The following is a 27,612-nucleotide window of genomic DNA, read 5'->3' as shown; positions in this document are numbered from 1 at the left end:
TATATATATATATATATATTACCAACTATGACTACAGAGCCTACAGTGAAATGTGCTTCCAACTACTATTTAGTACTTCACTAGAGTAATTAGATTTCACATAATTTTCTATCCCATAAGATACTTTCACTACTGTCAATCTTGCCTAAGTAGCCCGATTTGTTATTCAGGAGAGAGAAACCACTTTAATATTCATAATCCACATCAAACTATGGCTGATGAAGTATGCTTGTTCACTGTGCTCATGAAGGCCCAACCATTATGATCAACAATAACAATAATGCTATTAGGCCCTCTCTAGAATGAGTCATCATTCATGCCAGATATAGAGAAAGCATAATGTTCAAAACTGAAAGTTAGAAGAAACTAATAATCTATGATTTCAACGCAGGCAACTGATCCAACAGCAAAAAGCAAGGAAGTAAGAAATTTTTTTTTTTTTGTAAATGAACCCCCAAGGGTTACTTGGTTGATATCACCACAATCCTATACCCAGGAGGCAGGAGCAGAAAGATTTAGGAAAGGCTCTGTGTTCCTAAAACAAAACCTTTAACATGAGAATAAACCAGATCACAACTCAAAGCTATGCAACTAGAAAGTGAAACTGTAATAAAACCAGGCTCTAGAGCAACATCCTAAATGAAGTACTTCCATTTTATCTCAAGTAAAAACTACAATTGTTTATTTGGATTGAGCCCCACCCTCTGTTGTGATTCAGTCATAAGCACTGGTAAATCTCTGAAGTTACCACAGATACTGATTACTATTGCTGGAGACTCCCCATCTCCCTGGACCCAGGAGGATCATATTTTCTGGCTCCCATACCTTAGGGTGCCACTCAATTAATTTGGATCAAAGAAATGTGAACAGAGTACTAATACAGCTTCTGGACAGAGTTGGCCTGAAGATTGGCCCATAATTCCCTATCTCTATTATCACAATGAGATGGTCCATTGGCCCATATCCTTCTGTCACTGACACGAACTAAGCTCCAGCCCTCCAGTGAATTTCTGTGAATATGTGAAATGAGCAAAAAAACAAATCCTCCTTGTTTTCAGAGGCTGAAATTTGAGGGTGACTTATTAGTTATATCATTACACAGCATACCTATCTGATAGTAACTGTGAATATAACAAATTACCTGATGCCATAAGAAGATGATCTCTTCTACTTCCCCTAATTGTATTCCAGAACACTTCATCTTCTCTTGGCATTACCAAGAATGAGAAACAATATTTCTTTCAACACGGATTATAACACCCAGCATACTTGGGAAAAATAGAGAAATGAATTTAAAATATAATAAAGGAATGATTGTGCTTAGCTTTTAAATATTTGTTGAATTGCATCCATCAATTCTTAGGAAAATTGACTAAGGGAAACCAAAGGTACAATGATGAAATTAGTCCTTGTACATAGAATTTATATGATAAGACTGAAAAGAACTAAAATACAAAAATGTCTGCCACTCTCCTAGGAAATTCCATTACATTTCAATAATATTATTAGATCTTGGAAATGTTTATTGTTTTTAATATCTCAGTATCTCATAGTTAATTGAACCTTCTTTACATTTTTTAATTACCAAATCATTCCCTTGTCAAACTGCTTTCTAAAGAGCTCCAGAACTCATTTGCTATCATACAGAGTGAAATCTTTATTACAATTTCTAATGGTGTGTTATAGCTTAAAATCAAATTCTTATACAGAAGCAGGTAGTATTTATTCCATATCCTCCCCAAAATCCATTCATTCCCCTCCCAGATACCAGCATTTCATGAGTCCTAATCTCTACTCTACACTTGAGTGAATCCCAGTTGGTTCAAATTAATCAAGAAGGTCCCATTTCCCTTCCCATGCAGTGTGTGTCTGTCTGTCTATCTGTTTGTCTGTCTCTGTGTGTGTCTGTGTCTGTATGTCTGTGTTGTGTCTGTGTGTGGTGCAAGTCACCTGATAGAGAGATGAGGGGTTTCATCTGAATTTCTAAGAGTTTTCTCATTCTTTTTTATTGATTAAATTTGTTCTTTGACAGTTTCATACATGTATATAGTGCATTCTGTTTACTCTCACCCCCACCCTCTCCTCCTGCCATCCTTGTCATCCTCACTCTTCCCTACAGGTCCTTCCAACACATTCATATCTTTGCTGTTTTGTTTTGTGGCTCACTGATTTTAGTCAGGACCATCTATGTGGCCACAGGTTTGAAACTACCCATTGGAGCCTGGCAGACTCATTGTTTTGTACACCACTGAAGATAACAACTGTCCCTCCCACTCTAGGTTGACTAGCTCTCAGTGGGTGAACTTGCATGGAGTGACATTTGGGAACACTAACTTGACTTGATAGGCTTGAATATCAATGACAGACTGCATGAATTACAGTGGGGGATGGCTGTGGGAGGGGACCAATAGGGAAGGAGGTATAAAGGTAATTAAGATGTTCTGTACGAAATACACATAAATTCAATCAAAAAATTTTTTTAAAATTAACTGTCTTGGCATCTGAGCATGGATATAAAGTCATCAGGTAGATTTCAATGATAATGTTTTTCACATCTACCAATTACTAAGGAGCAAATTTTTTAAAAGTAACCGACTGTGACTAGTAATAATCTGATATATAGAGATTAGAAATGCATATGCAAACATCTTAATGTCAATTGCATTAAAAGTGAAGTTTTCTGCATGGAACTCAACTGTATTAATTCAACTGTAAACCTAAAAATTTACAACCAATTTTGAAAGAGAAGCATCTTAGCTCTTGAAATTGTTATTGAATATGTCAATGCTGTTGTAATGAAATGCTTCTTCTAAGTATGTGGTTATTAAATAATTTTTTAAAAATAAAAATTAAAAAAAACAGAAACAAAATAAATAACTGTCTTTTCTTGAGAACCCATCAGTAGCCAGTAGTTCAGCAAGGAGGGTTAGAGCCCCATGATCCCCCTACCCCAACCATAATTGGCTATTGACAGGCCCAGTCTTGTGCAGGCTCAGTGAAGGCAACTGCAGCTACTGTGAGTTTGTGTTTGCAATGTCTAGGTCATATCTTAAAGAAGCAATTTGCAGCCCTTACATTCTTTCCACTCCCTCTTCCACCTGTTTCCTGAGCCCTAGGGATGTGATATAATGTCCTGTTCAGAGATAAACACTCAACCATCACTTTTAATCACACTGAGCAGGTATGACTCTGCATTTACCACCATTCACTGGAAAGAGACGCTTCTCTAAGGATAAGAATAGCATTTGCCTATAGGTAAAAACAAAAATATTCAGAGTGTAATTTGGTACTATGTTAATGTATCTAAACAACAGTAATGAGTTCCCTCCAAGACCTAAGGCTTCCCCGGGAATGGGTTTTTGACTAGATTTACAGTACCAGGCATGTATTCCCTCCTGTAGAGAGGCCCTAAATTCATTCTGAGCAGTTGGTCACCCCATATCAGCCGTGCCAATATTGTACCAATGGTCACATCTTGTCTAGCAGATTAGCACTGATTCTCAGCTGGGTAAAACCATCAACACCTTATCTCTCCTGGCAGCCTGCATAGCATGTTCCAGTAGTATGAAATCTAGGCACTGAACACAAGTTTTCTCATTCTTAAGAGTTCTTAAAAAGAAATGCTCTCTTCTTCTGTTTCCTTGACTGAATATAGATAACCCATCCCAAATGTTCTCAGTCTGAATTTCTAATTCACAAAATCCATGGGAAGAATAAAGTAATTATCACTTTATACAATTAAGCTTAAATTGGCTTGTTATATAACAATCGACAACCAAAATTAGTTATGTAAGAGAATATCTGTACTTAGGGTACATACAATGCAGTATATGTAAGCGAAATAATGTAATGTTTATCTCTTATATTCAAGTGGCCCAGAGAATAATACATATGTACATAGATTACATAAATTATATGTTTCTCTTCATTCCATACAGAGAGAGAGAGATAGAAATATGGATAGATAAGAGAACTTGTGAATTTGTAAATCTGAATCAATCCTACACAGAGCTCTTTGAATTATATTTTTGAAGACGTTTCTGTAAGTTATAAAGTACTTAAAATAAGTTAAAAATCAAATCCATGGATTTCCCATCATAACACAAATGGAATGTTATATCTGCACAATACCACAGCTAACATCCTAAAGCAATACTCAAGTTCTGTTAAGCCAAAGAGTTTAGACCACATAATTCCATTTTTATGCATTACTGTTCAACCAGACGGATTATAATTAGAAGTGACATGGAGTTCTTTCCATCTAAGAGGGACAGACAAGAATCTCAAAAACATAATTTTTCTCAGAACATAAGACATGTTTTAACATGGATGCGTTTCCTGTGTGGAAAAAATGGTGTCGTAACTGTAAGACACAAAGCAGTACTCCACAATATGTTTGTATAATTATTTAAAAATTAATAGGCACCCAATATACTATGTAACAGCATTAGTGGTTCTTCAAAGACAGCTGCCCATTGTACATGCTGTTTGGTCTTACAAATTTAAAAACATAGGTGCTTGAGGAAATGATTCAGTGGATAAAGTGCTTGCCATATACAAGCATGAGGCCCTGATTTCAGATCCCTGGAACTCAGTAAAAGTCATATTCAGTAGTGCATATGTAATCCCAACATTCCTACAGTGTGAACAGAGGTGGAAACAGGAGACTTGCTGGAAGTCCACAGCCAGCTAGCCTTCAAAATGGCACAAGTAGACAAGAGATCCTATCTCAAACAAGGTAGAAGGCAAGGACCAACATCTGACACTTTTCTCTGACCTTCACAAATGTCCTGTGGCACATTGAGAGAGAGAGAGACAGAGACAGAGAAACAGAGAAAAAACTGATGAGAGCAGATTCTGTTAAACTATGATCAAGAATTAGTTTGTGCTCTTTGCTTGACTCCACTTAGTGCTGACAGAGCTACTCTGAGCATTAAGGATCACAGTCCAATTGTGTATAAGACTGTAGTTTTGGAACCTGAGCAGGCAGAGGTTAACAGCAGAGTTATGAGGTTGAATTTCCTTTATGAGGTGGCTGACTTGTTCTTAGCAATCAATATGTCCATTTTACTCACAACTAGAAATTTAGTTTTCTATATTGTTGTGACATTTTGCCCTTAGTTCCAAAGAATGCCTTTGGGCTTTGAATGGCTATACTGTTTGCTTCCTTTTTGAAAGAAAGTAACTGAGCTGGAATAAAAGAGGACTGAGTCTGAACTGAGAGCCTTCTGTCAATATAAGGCCATCAGAATCAATGGCTACTAGGCATGCTTTCATGGTCTATGAGCAACTGAATGAAGTGAAGAGAAACTAAGAAAAGTGTCTGGGTCTTCAGATCCTGGAAACCATACATTTAGCACCACAAGATGGAACACCCACTAGCACTAAGAAATTTCTGGTTCTACCTCTGTTTTCAACTGGCACACTTGTTCTCTATTGCTGCTATAACAAATTAGCGCAAAACAGCACACTCTTATTAATATTTTTTGTTTTGTGAGTGAGAATGAAGAGTCAAAAATAGATCTTGCTGGGCTAAAAGCAAGTTGCCTACAAGACTGCATTCTTTCTAGAGTCTGGAGAATAGTCCCTTTCCTTGCCATCCTAGCCTTTAGAGGCCACCTGCATTTCTTGGATCACGGCTCCCTTTCTTTGCCTTTAAAGCCAGCAATCTCATCAGTCCAAAGTCTGCTTCTGTCATATATCTCTGTCCTCTAATGTTCTCTCACTTTGCATCATAAGCACCTGTATGTCTACACTACCCAAAAAACAGGACAATTTTCAAAACCTTAATCACCTTTACAAAATTCTCTTCACAAGTTCTGATTGTGACAAGGACATATATATAGCTCAAATATCCATAGTCATGACAGATTTGGGGTCTGCATGAATTTGGAGTTTTTTTAATTAATTACAAATCATTTCAGAAGCAGAATACCAAAGCTACCTCTACAGATACTAAAGCTCTCCTGATTTCTTGGTTTCTTGGATCTCATAAGATAAATCCAGAGCTGTAGAAATCCTTCAAAACAATATTATAAGGAATATCTTTCTTTTTCATATGTCAATTTTCCTATGCATTCTTCCTTTTCAATAGTTTTATTAACTCTGAGAATTTCACACCTGTATTCCTCTATGCTCTTTATTCCATAGGGAAAAAACATGGCAGTCAGAAGCTAAAGGGGGCAAAATTAGGGATAAACTTTGGTTCTCAAAGTCTAAGGTTAAAATATCAGACAATTCTCATTGGTCATGCTTCAGTGAAGTGTTTATCTCCTACATCAACTCTGTAATTGAAGGGCAAGTCATGTAAGAGTGAAGCCACACTGGTACTAACTCTACGGTTAAGTGTGTGGCTAACGTAGGACAGGGATGGTGTTAACCCCTCTGAGAACAATTACCGTTCTGCAGTGTGAGTGCCATAGTGCAAGGCCACAACCAAGCTTCAAACTTCCCACTAAGCTCCCAGAAAAAGAAGGGTCTTGAATTTGGGTAATGAGTTTTTAGATAAAGAACACAGTTGTAATGGTGGTACCTAAAATAATGTGCAAAGAGAAATTTTTATTTTGGGTTTCTTGGAGATTGCAGTTCATGGTGGGTTGGCTCATTGTTTCTGAGCCTGTCAGGACAAAAGCGAGGTAAATATGGAGGGGTGGTATGATCCACATACAGTGTATACTTTTAAAAAGTAATAATTTTTTCCAAAACAATAATTTTTTAAAGACAAAAAGCACATGTTAGAGCAAAATATCTCATCTCATGGCCAGGAACTGAAAAAGTGATGGAATAGCAAAGCCACAGTCCCCTTGGAGGCATTCTCCCAAGGATCTGAAAGTCTCTCTCTAAATCCAGCTTTTAAAGTTTCTACCACCTCCCAATCACACCTCAGGCTGGGGACCAAGCCCTTAACACACGGACCTGTTAGGACAGTTATCCAAGCCACTGTAGTTCCCAAACTGATCTGGAAAACATCTGGAAAGCTTTTTAAGTATATAATTTCTCAAATGCCACCCTAGACATACTAGAACAGGATCTTCAGAACTTGAATGACAGCACACACTCACTAAAATCATAATCAAGAAAACTAAGGCAAGCAATTTGTGTCAGTGTAACTAAGGCAAGCAATTTGTGTCAGTGTCTGTGTAACCTTCCCGCCTCCCTCCGCAGTTAAAATGCCTCCATTTTCCACATTTCCCCCTTGATAAACCTGTTCCCTACTATTCCCCCTTCTTGAGGTGCTTCCTCCCCTTTACTCTCATGGTCACTTTCCATTTTCCTGGCTCTTATGGTTACATCAGGATACACACTCACATCTAAGGTTTTGGAGTTAAGATCCACAAATGAGAGAGAACATATGTCATTTGTTTTCCTGAGTTTATGTTACTTCACTTGTATAAAACTTCTGGCTCCATCCATGTCTCCGAAAATTTCACTTTCCTTTACCTCTGAAAAGAACTCCAGTGTGTAAATGTACCACATTTTCTTTGTCCATTCATCAGGTGAGGGACATTTAGGTTGTTTTCATTTCTTAGCTATTGTGAAAAGAACAGCAACAGACAATGTTGTACAAGTATCTCTGCAGTAGGATGAGCCCTTTGGGTGTATGGTATAACTGGGTCATATGGTAGATTTAATTTTAGTTTTTAAAGCGTTCTCCACACTGCTTTCCACACAGTGGAAACCACACAGTGGTTGTATCAGTTTGCAATCCCACCAGCAGTGAGTGAGCGTTCCCCTTTCCCCACATCCTCACCACCATTTGGTGTCATTTGTTCTCTTTATCTTAGCCATTATAACTGGGGTAAGATGAAATCTTAAAGTAGTTGTTATTTGCATTTTCCTAATTACTAAAGATGCTGAGCACTTTTACAGGGGGAGGTGGGTATTTTTATTTCTCATTTGGGAGCTCGCTGTTCAGGTGCTTAGACCACCTTTTTATTGGGTCGTTTCTTTTCTTGTTTCCTTCTTTTCTGAAATTCTTTGCATATTCATATAATGTTCATGTGTATAGTTGAAGGCTCTATAACAAAAAACTCAGTGACAGGCAGGAGAAATATCCTTTCTAGTTGTTGTTCAGGATAGTCCAAGACCTCCCAAAATAACACAGGCTAGTACCACAGCCCTTGACTGACTCCCAGAACTTGAAGGTAACCCCTTGTTGCTGAAGACAGGCCCTACTTCAGACATAGGCCTTGGAGCAGCTGTGCTGGAACTGACCTGGAAGCCTCCTCCCTCAAGACTAGCTCTCATGATATTAAAGAGTATGCAAGCTGCTGAGGGAGAAAAGCAGTCAATCGTCCTAGACAGCTGTAAAGCCTAATAAACACAACAATGACTGGCCCAGAAAGCTACCTCTATTGGTGTTGTAGTGGCACTTTCATCTTGAGTGTAATCAACAACTATCCAATTGAACTTAAAGCCTGCTCAATGGCAGTTAACTCATGTATGGTATTATAAACATAGTCCAATGTATATGGCTGGAGAGGTCATAGATCCTAGAGAAAAATCTACTTTTGTCACATCCCTAGACTAATGTAATTCCTTATATGTATACATATAAGGAATTACAAGTGTACCTCTCACCACATATCCAAAAGAGCTTCTTTTTTGTAAGAGATGGTAACTGTTACAGAGTTACACCAGTGGTCAAACTCAGAGAATGAGTGTCTGTGAGAAGTCCAGTCCTAAGTGACAGATCTGCAATGTAACCTTTAGACCTAATACCCAAGGAACAGAGAAGAACAGGGGGCAGAAAAAAATATTAATTCATCTCTCAACTCTCACCAGCAAAGCTTCCTCATGCAACAGATAGTGATTAACCCAGAAATCCACAACTGCCCGAAGTACAGAGACTAAAGGACTGCAGAGTGTTTGTCCCTGTGTATGGCATCTATGTCAAACCTCTGCCACCCAGGGCTCAGGGACTATTTCAGAAGAGGGAACAAAATGACTGTAGAAGTCTGGGGTGGTGGATGACAATTAAATAGAGTTTTCCAGGCAGTTGGGAACTTTCACCTATAAACAGAGTAATGGTGACAGCAAGCACAAGATCCATACAAGTTCAAACCAGACAAAAACCAAGCATAAAAGTAAAAAAAAAAAAAAAAAAAAATGGGCAAGAAGCTCCAACCTTGGCTGAGGACTACTGGCAACCAATGACTACTAGGAGAGGGAGAGTTGATTTTCTTTTGGTTTGTTTGTTTGTCTTTTTTTTTTTTGGTCTTTTTGAGACAGGGTCTCCCTATAGCCCCAGCTGTCCTGGATTCACTATAGAGACCAGGCTGGCCTCGAACTCACAGAGATCTGCCTGCCTCTGCCTCCCGAGTGCTGGGATTAAAGGTGTGGACTACTATGCCCAGTTGTTTGTCCTTTTATTTTATTTTATTTTATTTTTTTTTTTGAGACAGGGTCTCCCTGTAACCCCATCAGGCCTGGAACTCACTATGTAGATGAGGCTGGCCTATATCTCACAGAGATCTACCTGCCTCTGCCTCTCAAGTGCTGGGATTAAGGGCACCACCACACCTGGCTAGAAAGTTGATTTTCTTTAAGGGAGTAATGCTAAACAGGTTGATCAGGTCCCAGTGAATGGACCTACATCAAGGGAACTTTGGAGATAAAAACCTGGCTCGATATAGCCCTTAACATATATGACAAAATGCATGAACTCCTATGGGGACCAGTATGTAGGGGTACAGATGGGGAAGGATCTAAATATGATCAAGATGTATTGTATGAAATTTTTTAAATTTCAATTTAAAAAAGGAAAAGAAAAACTGTGCTTCCTACTCTGAATCCTCAATCACTGGCGCTAATCCAACTTCGTCTCTCACTTGTTTTCTTACATCCTCTTTAAAGCCTCTGCCTCCATCACAAGTTTGTGCTAGTGTAATCAAATCACTCTGCTACCAGAACTTTTTTCTAAAATAGTCACTCCTTTATACTTAATGTCTGCTTCCCTTAGCATTGTTAATTACATTAATGCTAATTTTGGGTTTAGGCTGAAGAATCACAGAACTCCACACTCATTTTTTTAAGAATAATAGAGGAAATGAGGGAAGACAATGGCAGACAATGAGAAGACGATTGCTACAGCAGCTGCGTCATGTTAAGGATTGTGCAATTTATAGTCCAAGTCATTATTTTCCAAAGACGCAGCCAGATTGTCTGTATCAAAGTAACTTTAAGTAGTTCTGCTCCAAGTGAACTCTCTACATAATTCACTATGGTCCCAACAAGATGAGACAGCATCACGATGCAAATCAACAAACCAGCACTTTTATTCACAACAAAAAGCCAGTTAAGCCAAAGTTTATATACATTCTGACACAGAGCTCTTGTCTCTTGAAAACCAGCAAAATATATGTTCCTCACAGGCATTCTGACCCACGGTACTACTTAAACAGAAGTTACAGTAATATATTTAACCTTTACTATATGATCGTTATAAAAACCTTATATCAATTAAAATGCTGAAACATGGTTATAACACTTTGAGATAAATATTTGCTATATTTGAAAGCAATTAAAACTAAAAGAAATAATAATTCATTAGATAATACAAATATCCTTGGCTCTCATGCTCTCATCTCCAAATCTCTTAATACAGAACCAAGCATTTCTTATTTTAACTGGATTTCGAAGTTGTCACCTCTATAAAAGAACCCCTTGAATATGTTAGAAAAGGAAATAAGAGAATATGAATTTTAGATTAGAAAGTTAGCCTAAGAGAAAAGGCTGGCTAGAAGCAGAAAGAGTTGGCAATATGAAGACCCACTAGAGGACTCAGAATAAGTCCACAAGGACAAAGGCAGTCTAAGCAAGTAGGAAGAAATCAAAAGAAAAGAACAGATAACAATATGTGCTGAAGATGGAATTTAGCAGAATAATTAATTTACTATTCCCTATGTGCCAGACACTGCATTAAGCATTGTATAGGTATGATAACCTTGACAGTAAATAGATTATATATGGATAGTTTTAAATTATCTTGGGCCCGGTTTGAAGCTTAAAGCAGCCTCTACCAAAAAAACATTACTAAATAATATGTATTTCACAAAAGGCTTTGCAGAACATCAAGTTTCACACCTCAATCCACATAGTCTATAAATATTCAAAGACAATCATTCCTACACTCTTCCAAACCACCATAACTCTGCTTCCATGGGTCTACAGTCGAGTCTCTGTTTCCTGGGCCTCTAACAGCTATATTCTCCTCTTCTTCGTCTGTCATGACAATGCAAAAATAAATGCTTAAGATAAGCCTTCAAGAAACTCTAACTGGCACCATATTTTCATGACCCAGGTCTGCTTTTCTGAACAACAAACACTCACATGCTTTTTTTCTCAGCACAGCATGGTTCCAGGCTACTGTTTTGTCTAAGCTTAGTAATTTATTTTTCATAACTCAAGATTGATCTACAACTGGACAGTTGTGGAGAGGCTGCAGGTGTTCATGATTGGCCTCGGACTACCAGTTGAGCCCTGCTCTGTCATTTACAACAAAATCTGGAGATGTCATTAAAAATATAATTGATTTCTGTCCTAGTTTGTGTCATGAAGTACCACTGTGAAAAGAAACAAGCAAGTCTGCCAGCTTAATGATCCCAGAGGCTCACATTCTCTAGTAACATACTGATCAAGACAGAGACAACTTAACTTCCCCTGGGAACCCTCTTTTAACTTCTAAAGTTGATGGATATGAACAGCTGTTGTTCTCAGACATGAACTACTGCAGCACCTGAGCCCCAGTACAAAACTCTCTATATACAGGGTTGTTCTGTCAAAGTATAGAGAGAATGGGAGAGTGAAGGGAGGATGGGGAGCATCTTTCTCCTAGAGCCCAGCCCACAAGCCGAGCCAAATGCTTCCTCAGCTAAACTTCTGCTAGGAAGAGTGCTGATAAAACTTATGCATTAATGCAGTCTCGTAATACACAGTGCTTGCCCTTATTGCCTTGCTGTGCTAAGAAAAATATTTTTCTCATATGTTCCATAACTTGAGCCCATATGTTAAATATGAAGTAGGCTTTAACACATTAAAGTAATAAGATACCTTTCCTAAGCACAAGAGTGGCCTACTCAGGATTCTAAAGCAGTTCTATTTAACCTATAGATTAGGAGAAAATCTTTGCTAGTCATATACATGACAGGTGATTGGTTTCTAGAATATAAAAAGAACTTAAAATTTAAACATGAAATTGACTCAATAAATAAACACTCTAATAAGCAGACAGTTCTCAAAAGATAAAATATACATGATCAATAAACATATGGAAAAATTCTCAGCTATACTAACCATCAGAGAAATACAAATCAAAACTACACTGAGACTCCATCTCGTTCCATTCAGAATGGAAAACAAATAACAACAAATGCTGGCACAAACATGTGGCCAAAGAAAACACAAACTGCTGGTAAGAATGTAAAGTAACCCATCCACTAAAGAATTCAGTAGAGAAGCTTCTCAAAAAACTAAAAATAGATCTGCCATATGACTCAGCTATCCCACATTTGGTATTTACCCAAAAGATTCCAAGTCAACGTATCACAAAGATACTTACATATTAATGTTTATTGTTTATTGTAGCCCTATACATTATAGCTAAGTGATAGAACCAAAATAGGTGTTCAACAACAGAGGAATGAACAAAGGAAATGTGGCTTATACATAGACTGTAATAATAAAATCTTCATCCATAAAGAATGAATTTATATCACTTTTAACAAAATGGATGCAACCAGAAACAATATTAGGCAAATTAAGCGAATCTCAAAAAGATGTCTTTCTCTCATTTGTGGTTCCTAGATTTTATGAAGATACATTAAATTAAATACTTACGTATGACATGAAAGTAAAGGCAAAAATGTGTAGGGGAACAAAGGGAACCTATTGAATGGGGAGGGGAGAGAAAAAGAAAAGTTGATGGGATAGGAGTGGGAAGAATTCACTCAGCATACAGTATATATACTTGTATGAAAATGTCCTTATATAACACAGTACCACTCACAATGAATATACATACAAGGAAAATACAAATAAATAAACACTAATTCATGTCAGCATCTATTTTTTCAATAAAAAGTTTACAAAAAGTACTATTAAGGACCTATAATTCTTATTGGCAGAGAGCATAAGTTTATCTTTAGTGTTGAGAGAGATAAAAGGTAAATTATTGATTATTAATAGTTTATTATATACTACTGGGTAAGGTGACACATGCCTTTAGCCCCAGCACTTAGGAGGCAGAGGCAAACAGATCTCTGAGACTGAGGACATCTTGGTCTCCATAGCAAGCTCCAGATCAGAAAAAGACAAAAAAAGTTTATTGTATACTAAATAACACTATAATAGAATTATTTGATATAGTTTTAAACAGAAGAAAAAAAAATTCAGGTCACAAAACAAATTTAACCAAAAAGTCACTTTTTCTAAGTGGGTCAATGTGAAAAATGTATTCAGTGACTAGTCACGTCTAATTCTTATTGCACCAATGGTCAATGGAATTGGGATTAAAAAAAAAACAGTTTCCACAATCACTGACTCAAAGGGATAACACATACTGGATTCTTACAGAATGTAGAAATGGTTCTTGCTACATCAATACCCAAAAATTTTGAATTCACATATCCACCATGAAAAAAGCTATGCCAAATAATTATGTAATAATGTTATTTAATATGTGAATTGTACTGCTGTACATAAAGCATGCTTTTGAAAAATAAAATTAGAGGACATGAAGTTGGGGGGTAGTAGGGTAGAGATGGAGATGGGGGAGGGGGCCTAAATATGATCAAAATACATTGTATGTAATTCTCAAAGAATTAATAAAATATATAAAAATTAGTGTATTACAAACTGCAAAAAGTATAATGCTGGGACAGAGAATGATGACAAGGAAAGAGAAGAGAAAACCTACTTCAAAAAGGTGCTGAGACATCCTGGAGAAGGAGACTTTCAAGCTCAGAATGGAAGGTTTGGAAAGAGCCAGACACTAGAAGCCCTGGGGAGACAGACAGTGTGAAGGAGCACATTTGTATAAGAACATAGAGTGAGAAAGAGTCTGATGTTTTTCCAGGAAAAGAGTCTAATTTGGCTTCTGCTGTCACATAGGTGAGAGACCAATATGGTGCTGAAAACAAAAATCCAGACAAATTTAAAACTCATATATTTAGGGTAGAAGACAGCTATAAAAGGTTGAAAGGGTAAAGCTCTAACAAAGAGGAGGAACTGAGATCTGCTACTGGCCCTAGGGATTCCTGAAGAGACTAGACTAAAACCTACTAATCAGGTTAGGCATAGGCAGTGAGCACTGTGGGAGACAGAGGAACCAGAGAGATTTCTTGATTTTACAGGGCTGAAGTGATAAAAGTTGGAGAAGAGAAGGGTTTTGAAGATATGGAGATTTCCACCCTCAAAACCCTGGCTGAATTTCAATGATGTGAAGCAGAAGCCAGAAATATCAGGCTTCAGCCTCAGAAACATAGAGTAGTATTTCCAGGTGTCCCAGTGCTGAGCAGCAAAAGGCCTTGAGGAAAACAAGAAAGAGGTTGGGAGCTCTTAGGGAGTGATGAGATGACCTGGGCAACAGGCAGCAACTTTCTCACATAACATATCTCCATTCAAGCTTTGTCACCCTCAAAAATCAGTCCTAGGGAACCAAGAATCCAGCAGAAATTCTGTCAATGCAGTAATGCAGGAGTGACCCAAAAAAGGAGGTTTACAGCACATCAGCATAGGAGAAGTCTCCTCCTCAAGACCCTGCCAGTTCTGAAGCTGGTTGAGGTGAGATGCCAAAGAACTAAGTTAAAAACTTCCTAGTGCCGGATGTTGTGGCCTGCATCTTTAATCCCAGCATCTCAAGAGGCAGAAGGATGAGGATCACAAGTTCTGTAGTAAAGTCTTTTCTCAAAAAAACCCAAAAATACATGGGAGGCATTAATAGAACACTGGGAGGGATGAAAATACTACAAAGACAATACTCATGTCACCTGATGTTTTACAGAGGAGTCACAAAAGCACACTGGAGGAAAGATAGAATGTTCAACAAATGGTGCTGGTCAAACTGGATAGTGGCATGCAGAAGAATGAAACTGGATCCTGTCTCTCACCATGCACATAATTCAACTCCAAATGAATCAAAGACCTCAACATAAGACCTGATACTCTGAATCAGATAGAGCAGAAAATGGGAAATACATTGGGACTTATAAGTACAGCAAAGGACTTCCTGAACATGACTCCTATAGAACAGTCATTAAGTCCACTGATAAATGGGACCTTGTGAAATTGAAGAGCCTCTCTACAGCAAAGGACACCATCATTCAAGTGAAGAGGCGACCCACAGAATGGGAAAACAATCTTTACTAGCTATGTCTCTGACAGAGGGATAGTATCTAGGATATACAAAGATCTAAAAAAAAACAAAAAACTAAACATTAAAAAACAAACAATTGAATTAAAAACTGGGTCAAGGAGCTGAACAGGGAGTTTTGTAAGATAAAATACAAATGACTGAGAAATAACTTTTGAAAATGTTCATCATCTTTATTCATCAGGGAAATGCACATTAAAACCCCTTTGAGATTTTATCTTACCTCACTTGGAATGGCTACAATCCAAAAAACAAACAGAAAAAATGACAAATGCTGGCAAAGATGTGGAGAAAGGGGAACTCTTATTCACTGCTGGTGGGAGTTCAAACTGTTGCAACTACTATGTAAATCGGTGTGGAGATTCCTCAAAAAGCTGGAAATTAATCTACCATATGATCTAGCCATGCCACTTTGGCCATATACCCAAAAGGCCAATTACCCTACTATAGAAATACCTGTTCATCCATGTTCATTGCTGCCCTTTTCATAATAGCCAGAAATTAGAAGCAACTTTGATGTTCATCAATTGATGGATGGATAATGAAAGTGTGGTACATACACACAAAAATATTCATCTCTTTAAAAAATTAAATTATGAAATACACAGGTAAGTGGATGGAACTGGAGGCAATCATCCTGAGCGAGTTAACGCAGACCCAGAAAGACAGATGTTGTGGCATGTTCTCTCTCAAAGTCAGAAGCTAGCTTTTGAAATCCTGGATATGCATGTATTAATTTGAAAATCCAGAGAAGTCAGTAAACTAATAAATGGCCATGGAGGTAAGCTTCCTGGGAGATGTGGTAGAATGCAGTGATATAAAAGGGAGAACAGGAATAATAAAGTAGGAAAGGTTAGGGCCTGGAGAGATGGCTCAGCAGTTAGGAACACTGGTTGTTCTTGAAGAAGACCCAGGTTAGAATCCCAGCACCCACATGGCAGCTAACAACTGTCTGTAACTCCAGTTCCAGGGGATCTGACGGCCTCTTCTGTCCTCTGTGGGCATTGCACGACACAGGTGCACTTACCTATATGCAGTCAATACACTCATACACATAAAATAAAAATAATAAATATTTTTTAGTAGGAAAGGTTAAACAGGGTGGGGAATGGGAGGGCAAGGCAGAGGCTGAAGTATGGGGAAGGAAAACCAACATTAATGGTTTTTAGAAAAAAACTATATGGAACTCTACCACTATATAAGCTTCTTAAAGTATATACATGTACACTATAAAAGGAGAGTAAAAGGAGTTACCTTATACTAGGGAGACATTAACCCTACTAGACACCATAGGCTAACCAAATAAAACTTCAATGCCAGGAACAGACTCCCTTTCTTGGAGCAGTTAACCAGGTGTCCCATAGACCCTCAAAAAATACTGGACACTGGCCCTGCTCTTGGTTACCCACCAGAAGTGAATGATAAGATCCTATTCTTGAAGACAGTATGGGTACATGAGCTTTAGAACAAACAAGGAGAAATCAAGCTGATGCTGACTTGAAAGTCTTGTCTCTACTGGTTAGCATTCATAGTGCTGGAAGGTGCTGTGCATGCTGCAGGAAGGAAAAAGTATTCATCAACCTTACCCTACTGTGGATCCTGTGAACTACAACAACCAGACTAGCAAGATATGCCCACTGGTGCAATAGTGGCACAAATATTATGGGAGTAACCAATTTGAATTTAAGGTCAACTTGGTAGGATGGAGCCCATTCCTGACTTGATAACAGGCTTAGAAACCTGAGGTAAGACAGCACATAGGACACAGAGGAGAATCTAATACTAGTTTTCTAGTAAATACTTATTGTATTAAATTGACTCTTAATGACTTGTTATACCCATAGATTAATGCATCTCTCAACTCTCACCTGACTGCAACAAATGATTATTAACACAGAAACCCAAAACAGACCAATGTGCAGAGAACAAGAGGTTGCAGCATGCTTATCCCTAAATAGGGCACCTGTATCAAACTTCTGCCTCCCAAGGCTCAGGGACCATTGCAGGAGAGGGCTGAAAGATTGTAAAACTCAGAGGTGGTGGATGATGAGGAAACAGAGTTTTCCAGATAGCTGGTCAGTTGCTCATATGAACTCAAAACAATGGTGACAGCATGCACAAGTCCCATACAAGCTCAAACCAGAAAAAAAAAAAAAATCCCAGTATAGACTTGAGGAAGTGGGTAAGAAGCTTCAAACCCACCCAAGGAAATTGTGCCAACCAATGACTGCTGGGAAGGGCAAAGAGAGTTTCTTTTAAAGCACAGGACTCTTGGTTGCTTAACCAGGCACCAGTGGATGTACCCGTGCTGAAGGACCTTTGGAGATACAAATTAAATTCTATAGACCTTACTTTATATATAAAATACATAATAGAGTACATTAAATTGTGTGAAGGCAATAAGGAGGAGTACATGTAAGGAAGGGAATCTAAATACCATCACATATATTGTATGAAAAATCACAAGAATTATATTTAAAAACAAAATAATAAAAAGTAATAGTTTTAAAATATTTTACTTATTATTTTATGTGTATGAGTATATTGCCTGCATGTATGTAAGTGCATCCATGTCCTGCAATGCCTGCAGATCAGGAAAGGGCTTTGGGGATCCCCTGGAACTGGAGCTGTGGATGGTTGTTCTCCATCATGTGGGTGCTGGGAACTAAACCTGAGTCTTCTAAAAGAGCAGTCAGTGCTCTCAACCTCTGAGCCATCTCTCCAGCCCAATAAAGAATAATTTTAAGCAAAAGAAGAGGACTGCCTGAGAGCCTCAACTAGGACCTCTGCCAGGAGAGCTCCCCTAATCCTACCATGCCCACCCCCTAGCCTGGGACCACCTGCACTCACTCCCACTACTCCAGGGCTTAAGCCGTCCTGCTGACTATCAGGGATCAGCATTTCCATTTCCTATCTCCTCTCTGTGGATCTTGGTACTATACATCTGAGGCTTCTGAAGTACTCCTATCTAGCCAGTGCCACGTTGCCCTCCTATGGAACTCCTGAGTAGCTTGACTGGAGCCATCTGGTCCCTCCAGTATAAAAATCAAAAGAAAGAACATGAAGGCTATACCAGTCAACCTCTGATATCCAATCAGAAAGAAACCAAGGTACATCAATATACAAACAGAATCAGACTTCAACTCAACAAAGGAAGGCTTGAGTTTAATACCAGAATAACAAACGAAAGAGAGAGAGAGAGAGAGAGAAAGAAAGAAAGAAAGAAAGAAAGAAAGAAAGAAAGAAAGAAAGAAGCCCACATGCCAAAACCACAACACAAAGGAAATAATAGTAAGAAAAACCAAAATCATATGTCTTCACCAAACACTGCCAATCCTATAGAAGAGTTCTACAAGGAGAACCCCCTAGAGGTAATCTAGAACACAGAATTTTTAAAAAAATAATCATAAACATGATCAAATAATTAAACAAATGTAAAGAAGACACAAAAACATCTTCAAGAACTAAAAGGAGATAAGGATAAACTCCTGAATGAATTCACAAAAGAAATAGAAATATTGAAGAAAACTCAAGCTGAAATGAAGAAGGAAGCGAAAAAATCAATAAGCCCATTTGAAATGACAGGAGAAAGTCTCACCAATAGAATGAATGAAATGGAAAATAGAATATTAAGATTGTACAATAAAGTTGAAAAATTGGGCAGCTCAAGCAAATAATACAAAATTTAAATTAAAAAAAAGCAATGGAATATGCAGGAAATGTGAGACACCATGAAAAGACGAAATTCATGCATCATAGGCATAGGGGAAGAAGAATCTCAGGTTAATGCTATTGAGCAGATCTTCAACAGGAATGTAGAAGAAAATTTCTCAAAATTAAGAAGACATACCCATAAAAATACAAGAAGCATATAGAACACCAAATAGACAGGACCAGAAAAAAAAAAACTCCCCATGGCATATCATAGTAAAAACACTAAATTCACAGAACAAAGACAGGGTACTGAAAGCTTCAAGAGAAAAATAAGTCACATATAAAGGAAAGCCCAACAGAATTACAGCTGACTTATCAATGCAAATTATGAAAGCCAGAAGAGCCTGGACCAAAACCAGTTCTAAATGACCATAGATGCCAACCCAGATACTTTATCTAGCATATATGTCCATTATACTGAAAGGGGGAAGAAAAATCTTCCATAACATGAATAGACTGAAAGAATTCATGTCCACAAAACCAGTCCTACATAGAATACTTGAAGCAATACAAAGAACTGAAGAAAGGAATGACTATATCCACAAGGCAACAGAAAAAAATAAACTAAATAAAGGGATAACTATAGAAATGCACAATTAGACAAAGAAGACAAACAGAAATTAAAATGAAGGGAACCAATACGCATCTTTCAAAAATAACTTTAACTATCAATGGACTGAACTCCTCAGTCAAACACACAGGCTAGTTGAATGGATTAAGAAACAAAACCCATTTTTCTGTTGTCTGCAAGAAACTTATCTCACCTTCAAGGACAGGCATGCTCTACTCTGAAGAGCATGCCTCCAGTAGGCAGATCAATACTTAGTAGATCTTAGGGGCTGCAGACATGGGCTCGGTGTTTAAGAGAAGCTGAAAAGATTCTTTTTTCTTTTTTAATGGAAGACAGAAAAGAAAGTTTGAAGGTAATGAAGTCAAACAAAACAAGAGATAAGGATCAAGTGCAAGAAGAAAAAAAGAAAAGGAGCCAAAAAGAAGAAAGTGTAATAATAATAGGGGCTGGTGGAGACCAGAAACTTAAATTTGCTTAAATGCCACCTGTCAGGTATCTCTGCCTACCTGCACTCTGACTGAAGAATTTGTTCCCACATATGAAAGTTCAACACACAAAATTCAAGTATAATATCACTGTATTCACTTTATACTTTGAGATACTTAAGTCATTTCTTTATTTTCTAAAGTGACTTATATGACTGAGAGAGAGAATGTAGTAAATGATTTTATAGATTTTAAAAAAGGATGGAAACATCAGAAACCACAAATAATTCATCCATATTGCTTAAGTTAATAATAGTTAAGCTAATTTAAAACAATTGAAAAAGCTTTGCTATCTCTTGGTCCTTCAATGTTTCTTTAATGATAGAAAATCTATTTTGGCAGTATAACATTCATAGTGTGTGGGATTTGAGTTTAAAAATTGTGAAAGACCTCTTCATTTCTTTTCCATATGCCATCATCTTTCCTTAGGTAACTTAAATCACAGAGTTGAGATGGTATTTGCATAAATATAAAAATAGGAAAGAGCATTATGTAGAGACACAGGTTGTGCAGATATGAAAAATATGCTTTCATTCACACATAAGACCATAGTTTACAAACTGACCTCCTCCATGAACAATACATGGACAATAGATCTTAAGGATCATGTCATATCATATAAATCCCCTTTTGTGGAACTTTGCTAATATGCACCAAGAAACTAGCATGACGAATATTCTTCCTAGATTTCTCATCCAAGTATAATCTTCATTCCCAGGGAATTCTTTTCTCTACCTCACAATACAAACCAAATCAACTAACAATTCCATAAGCTTTTAGCAATGGAGATAAGATCTTGGGACTCAAGTTGTTTCATATAAGACTTTAGAGGAAAATTAATATGATTTTTATTTTCCCTATCAAAAGAATAGTGGCAGATAGAGTATAATTCTTTCCTTGTGGTGTGATAACTTTGTCAAATTCCTAATAGGTATTTTTAAATGATGCTATGGCAGCCTCATCATAAAAGAATGGTATAGGATTAAACATCAAACTTGAATCATATGTTCATTTTTAAAGTAAATCATTCTTTCTATATTGTGCCTACTAATGCTCTGTCAGATGTATAGCTGGTAAAAATGTTATGCTGTTCTCTAGGCTGCTTCTTCATTCAAATGATGGTGCCCATTGCTGTGCAGAGGCTTTTTAGTTTCACGACATCCTATTTGTTAGTTATTGGTCTTAATGCCTATGCTACTGGAGTACTGATCAGAAAGTTTTCCTATGCCTGTATGTTCCAGTGTATTCCCTAGTTTCTCCTCTATCAGATTCAGAGTATCAGGTCTTATGTTAAGGTCCTTGATCCATTTGGAATTGAGTTTTATATAGGGTGAGAGATAGGAATTTAATTTCATTCTTGTACATGTAGCTATTCAGTTTGACAAGCACCATTTGTCGAACATACTGTATTTTCTTCAGTGTGTATTTGTGATTCCTTTGTCAAAAATCAGGTGGCTTTAAGTGCATAGATTTAAATCTGAGTCCTCAATTCTATTCCATTGATCAATATGACTGTTTTTATGCCAATGCCATGTTTTTATTGCTACAGTTCTATAACACAATTTGAAATCAGGGATAATGATGTCTCCAGCTCTTATTGTTCAAGATTGTTTCGGCTATTCTGGGATTTTTTTATATTTCCATATGAAATTTGAGATAATTTATCAATTTCTGTGAAGAATTGTTTTGGAATTTTAATGGGGGTTGCATTGAATCTTTAGATTAATTTTTGTAGAATGGTCATTTTCACAGTATTGATTTTACCAATACGTTAGCATGGAGGTCTTTCCATCCTCTGGTATCTTCTTTACTTTCTTTCTTCAATGTCTTAAAGTTTTTATTATACCAGTATTAACTGCTAATGAGAGTACAAACTAGTACATACACTATGGAAATCAGTGTGGAGTTTCCTCAGTATCCTAAAAATAGATCTACCACATGATCCAGCGATATCACTCTTAGGCAAATATCCAACAGACTCTATATCCTACTACAGAGATCCCTGTTCATTCATGTTCATTGTTGTTCCATTTACAATAGCCAGGAAATTAAAATAACCTAGCTGCCCATTAACTGATGAATGGATAATGAAAATATGCTACATTTACACACTGGAATAATTATTCAGTTGTTAAGAAAAATGAAATTCTCTGATAAATAAATGGAACTGGAAATAATCATTATGAGTGAAGTAATCCAGACCTAGAAAGACAAACATCACATGTTCTCTCTAAGTGGACACTAGCTTTGAATCTTTATATATTTGTGTTTCAACTGGAAAATCCATTGATGTCAGGGGACTAGTAAGGAGCCACGGGGAAGCTTCCTAGGACGGGAGATAGAATGCACTGATATAAAGAGGGTGAGAATAATCACAGAATAGGAAGGGTTAAATGGGGCAAGGAATGGGATGATAAAGGAGGGAGTATGTGGAGGGATAACTAACACTAAAGGCCTTATGAAAAAATCATAAGTAAACATACTATTGTAGAAACTTAAAAGAGTTTAACTAGAGTTGTCTAACAATGGTGGGGCAATAGACTAGCAGATAGAAAGCCTAGTGCTAGGACTGGATTCTCTCTTTTGGAGTTATTGACCAGGGAGGTCCCATAGACCCTCTAACAATAATGGCTATTGTCACTGCTCTTGGTTACCTTCCAGAACTTGATGGTAAGACCCTATTATTTCTGAAGACACTACATATGTGAGTTGTAAAACAAACATGGAAAAATCAAACTGATACTTGTTAGGGTTCAGATCTACAGCAACACCCTCCCCAATGCAACAGGGCCTCACGGTTTTGCAAGCCCTCTGGCTGTTCTCACCTGGTAAGCCCTGGGCTCTTTCTCCTACCTAACTTGTTTCAAAATACTTTCCCACCTTCCGCATTCCCCAAACCCCCTATAAAAATACCCAGCTAACAGCCTGTAAACTGACAGCTCCTCCATTCCAAACTGGGGATGTCCCTTGCCTTTTCTCTCCCAATAAACTCTATCCTGCCAGAGTTCTTGTCTGCGTCCTGGTGCTTTCTCCTATTTGGATTCAATTTACAAATCATATGCTGCCAAAACCCCCAGGAACCAAAATCTTTTGGGAAACTCATGTAAAGAACTCCCACCAGACCTGGTTGCCATTACTGGCCCCTGCAAACACCACTGATTTGGCTTTGAGGTACACTCCAACTCTTCCTTTCTCTCGCTCGCTCTCCCTCTCCCTCTGCCTTCTCTCTCTTACTGATTTTTTCCTTGTGGCCACTGTGATTCCTTCCCTCCACTCAGAAACGTACTCTGCCCTGCTTTCACTTCCCACCTGCTCCTCTACATCTTCTTTTGATTTTCTTTCAGTCGAATTTTGAGGTCACTCCTGGACCTGACTCAAGGCCACTGGGCAGCAGTGGTCTCCACAACCGTTGAGTGTCTGGCACAGTTACTATGCTTAAGCCCAACTGAGGGGCAGACCTGCCCCTCCATTGCTCTCAAACCCATTGTCTTCTGGCATCTCGTCTTCACTTTTGTTTTGTCATGCTCTGTGATTCAGAGCTTCTCTCTCTCTCTTTCTCTCTCCCACCCTCCTCAGACTCCTCTTCCCTCACCTTCCACTGAATCTCAGAATCAATCTCTCTGTCTCTCTTCTCTTTTCTCTTGTCTCTCCCATTCCCCTTCCTTCTGACTCTTCACATCTCTCCTCCCATCCCATTCTCCCTCTACTGGCTTGTCTTGCCACACTTTTATTACAGGGCTTTCCTCTCATTGCACTCACCTCGAAAATCACACTGGTGTGTCAGGCAGTCTTTTTCTTTCTCTGGTTAAGAGATGCTGTTCCCAGGGATAGGAACGCACATCCCTTCCTGTCCAGGACATGAAGTCACCCTTTCCCTCCCTGGTGATCTGATTGCAGGATGCTGCCTCCAGGGATTGGAAACTCATTCTCCAGCCTTTCCCAGGAAAGGACACCTTCCTTGGTGATTGGTTCTACACATTCTCATTTGGCACAACGTATGCCTGTTCCCCTCCTCCTCCTTCCCACCCTTCTCTTCCTTGTATCCTGTGCTTTCCTGTCTGGACTCTTGGCTACCATCCCTGCCTCCACACCCCATGGAGAGAGGATCCTCATTGTCTTCTCCTACTTGCTTGCTCAGTTCCTTCTCTATCTCCTCCGCACTCTATACATAATCTGCCTCTATGGGGACTGCTCAGTCCAAGTCTGAGGGCCTCATGCCTCTTGCTTATTTTCTTAAATCCTTAAAACACCAAGGACTTTCAGATACAATCAGGCCAAAGCGCTTGAAGTTCCTGCGCACTACTGCTTGGCCACAGTCCAAGTTAGGTAATGACTCTGTTTGGCCAGACACTGGAACCTTAGACTTCAATATTTTGAGAGATTTAAATAATTTCTGCCAACGTAGTGGCAAAAGGTCCAAGCTCCCTATGTCCAAGCCTTTTGATCTCCGTGTTAATTCCTCCCTCTGTGCCTCTTGTTCCTCTCATCGAGCTCTCCTAACCAAGACTGTTTCACAGGCCCCCAATCCGCTGGGTACTACTCCCTCAGGGTCCTCTGCTCCCTCTCCCTACTCTTCTACCTAGGCCTTTGATTCTAACATAACTGATAAACTTCCTCCAAGTAGGACTCAACTTCAATCCCTCCCTGCCCCTAGCATCTTGTATTTCTTCACTTTTTCTCTAAAGCTTCCTTCTCCCAGCCATGTGGCTGTGAGTCAGCCACGTGTCTGACTTCCCATGTAGGTTCTAAACCTGCATGACTCCATGACTTGCTTTCCTTTCCATAATTCACCTCCTCATGGTAGCTGCCAAGATTACCAGCTCACCTGCCCTGAGGATTTTTCTTTAAGATTCTAATAAAATTGTAAATGTTTCTGGTTGGGCCCATCCTTTAATTCTTTCACGAATGAGACTAAGAACCCTCTAGGGGACCCTCTTTCTCCCTGTTTCATATTGGCGACCCAGATAGGAACCCAGAATTCTAATAACTTATTTATTTGGTGGTCATGCAGAGATTTTCAAGTGCACACTGAATTTGGCTCTTAAGCAAACAGGTGAACTTCCTTACCCATTTTGCTATCTTGCCTTGGGGCATTTGGACTTAGGCAGCTTAGGTGCAACATTTAAAGAATTTAAGGCAGCTTGTCCCATAGACAAATGGAAAATGTTTTAAAAGCCATTTTTTTCCCCTGAACTTTTACTCAGATAGAGGGGCTTGAAATTTTGATCTTAGGCTCTGTTGGGCATCAAGCAAGCTGTGCTCAGACCTTGTGGTCCTGAGGCAGCTGCTTTTCTAACTAGATCTAAGCATTTTAAATTTCAGTGTACATGGAAAGTCACAGGCCGTGCCTGGGTGAGACATATGCTTTCAGAGTAACAACCCAGTGATTTATGTGCTAGACGTGTGCCCTGTTCCTTCTGCTGCCTTCATCAGTTTCTTTTCCAGCATAGCTTATATCTAGGAATGAAGAGATCTGGAGAACTTTGCTTGGCATTTACAGCTACAATGGTTGGTGAGAGACATGGATTCCTTTGCTTTGCTTTTCTATTTGGGACCGATATATATCTGAGGGTACTTTCTCCTTTTATATCGAGTCTAACTTAACTAGGTGCTTTGTAAAAGTAAAAATGGTTTGCTGTCCACATTTAATCTGTGAGGCATGTGAATCCCACAGGGCTTGTATTGTGGTGGGGGATGGGCTTGTTTTATCATGGAACTGGGCTCAATAACATGGCCATGTGGCCTGGTCACCATCATGGCTGTTGACTTCACCAAGAAGGAGGCAAACATGTGACCTGGTCTCCACTTTGGTTGATGACATCATCAATATGGAGACACTCACATGGCCTTGTTGCCATCTTGGACAGTGACATTTCCAAGATGGCAGTGACCTGTGTGACCTTGCTACCATCTTAATCCATCTGCATGGCATGATTCAAAATGGTGATATCCAGAATCTTACCAGTACCAGGGATGCCTAGGAGTTCCCTGAACTGCTGACATATAATCATATGCCCTAATTCTTTTGCAATTTATTTTTGTTTTGGTTTCTTGATGAGGTCATAGAAAGGCAATGCATTTTTATGTCAGACTAAGAGACTAATCCCAGATCACCACAATGGGAATTTAAATTATTTTATGTGTATGCATGTATTGCCTGCATATAGGTAAGTGCACTCATGTCATGCAATGCCTGCAGAGGTCAGAAGAGGCTGTCAGATCCCTTGGGACTGGAGTTACTGACAGTTGTTAGCTGCCATGTGGGTGCTGGAATTCAAATCTGGGTCTTCTGCAAGAATAACCAGTGTTCTTAACCACTGAGCAATCTCTCCAGCCCTGGGGAGTTTAAATTTTAACATCGTTTGGGCCTGTTTCTAAAGGGGATGACTTTGAGTTTTAACTTCTTGTATGGTATATTTACTGGCTTTTAAAGATGATTAAGTTTTTACATTGTTTGACATATTTACCGATTTTTAAAAGGAATTCTTTTTAGGTTTTGACATTGTTTGCATGACATCTTTACCTGGTAGTTTTAAAGGAATTATTTTGGATTTTAACATCTTTTACATGGTATTTGCTGATTTCTAAAAGTGACTATTTTGGATTCTTACTGTTTTCCATATAATATTTGTCAGTTTCTAAAAGGAACTTAAAGTTTTTCTAGCCGTATGCCTTCAAGACTAGCCAGGTACAAAGGGAGCTGACACTTTTTGATGGCTAGATCTGAGAAGCTCATGGGAATTTTCTGTATTCCAGGGCCAAAACTTACAAGAGACAAGCTGCCACCAGCACATAGTTAAAACAATGGGAGGTAAAAAGGGATAGCCTACTTGGGTGGGAGGCTTAAGATGTGGCTTCCACTGGTCTTGATCCCTCCCTTTCTGCATTGTGATTCTAAGCCTGTTTTCTCTGGAATACAGTTATTTCTCTCTCTGCTGCTCAGTTGCTCTATGTGCGCTTTTGTTCCCCATCATTTCCTAGGTACTTCCTAGTTACAAAAGACAGACTAAAGGGAAAGAGTGTTGTGATATTGTCTCTTTGAAAGTTCTTTTAGATACCATGGTTTTCTGTGTTCCTTATTCTCCAGGTTATGGGTACTTAACACAAGATTATGTATGGTAAATTATGACTTTTTTTTTTTCTAATCCAGAGAGACTGATAGCCCTCTTTAAAAGAATTCACCCTGAGTTAACAGTCTTGCCTTAGTTTAAAATGTAAAATATAGGTAAACAATTTGGAACTTTTAGGAAAAGCATTAGCAGGAACATGTATAAGGATATCAAGGTTCAGCCCACAAGGGAGCCAGATCAGGAAAACTTCCCTAACATATAATCACTAGAAGTTGGCTAATTTCCCTAATGCATCAGGAGGAATGTTTACTCCAATGGTTTATATCTTTCTGCACTTAGACCTTGTCTAGATATACAATGGAGGGCAAAATTTGGCCTGTAATGGGAAATATCAAGGAGGAC

Source organism: Nannospalax galili, unplaced genomic scaffold (genome assembly GCF_000622305.1).
Source record: "Nannospalax galili isolate Female #2095 unplaced genomic scaffold, S.galili_v1.0 scaffold139, whole genome shotgun sequence".
Taxonomy (NCBI): Eukaryota; Metazoa; Chordata; class Mammalia; order Rodentia; family Spalacidae; genus Nannospalax; species Nannospalax galili.
The sequence above is the reverse complement of the archived record's forward strand: the minus strand, read 5'-3'. Positions refer to the sequence as shown.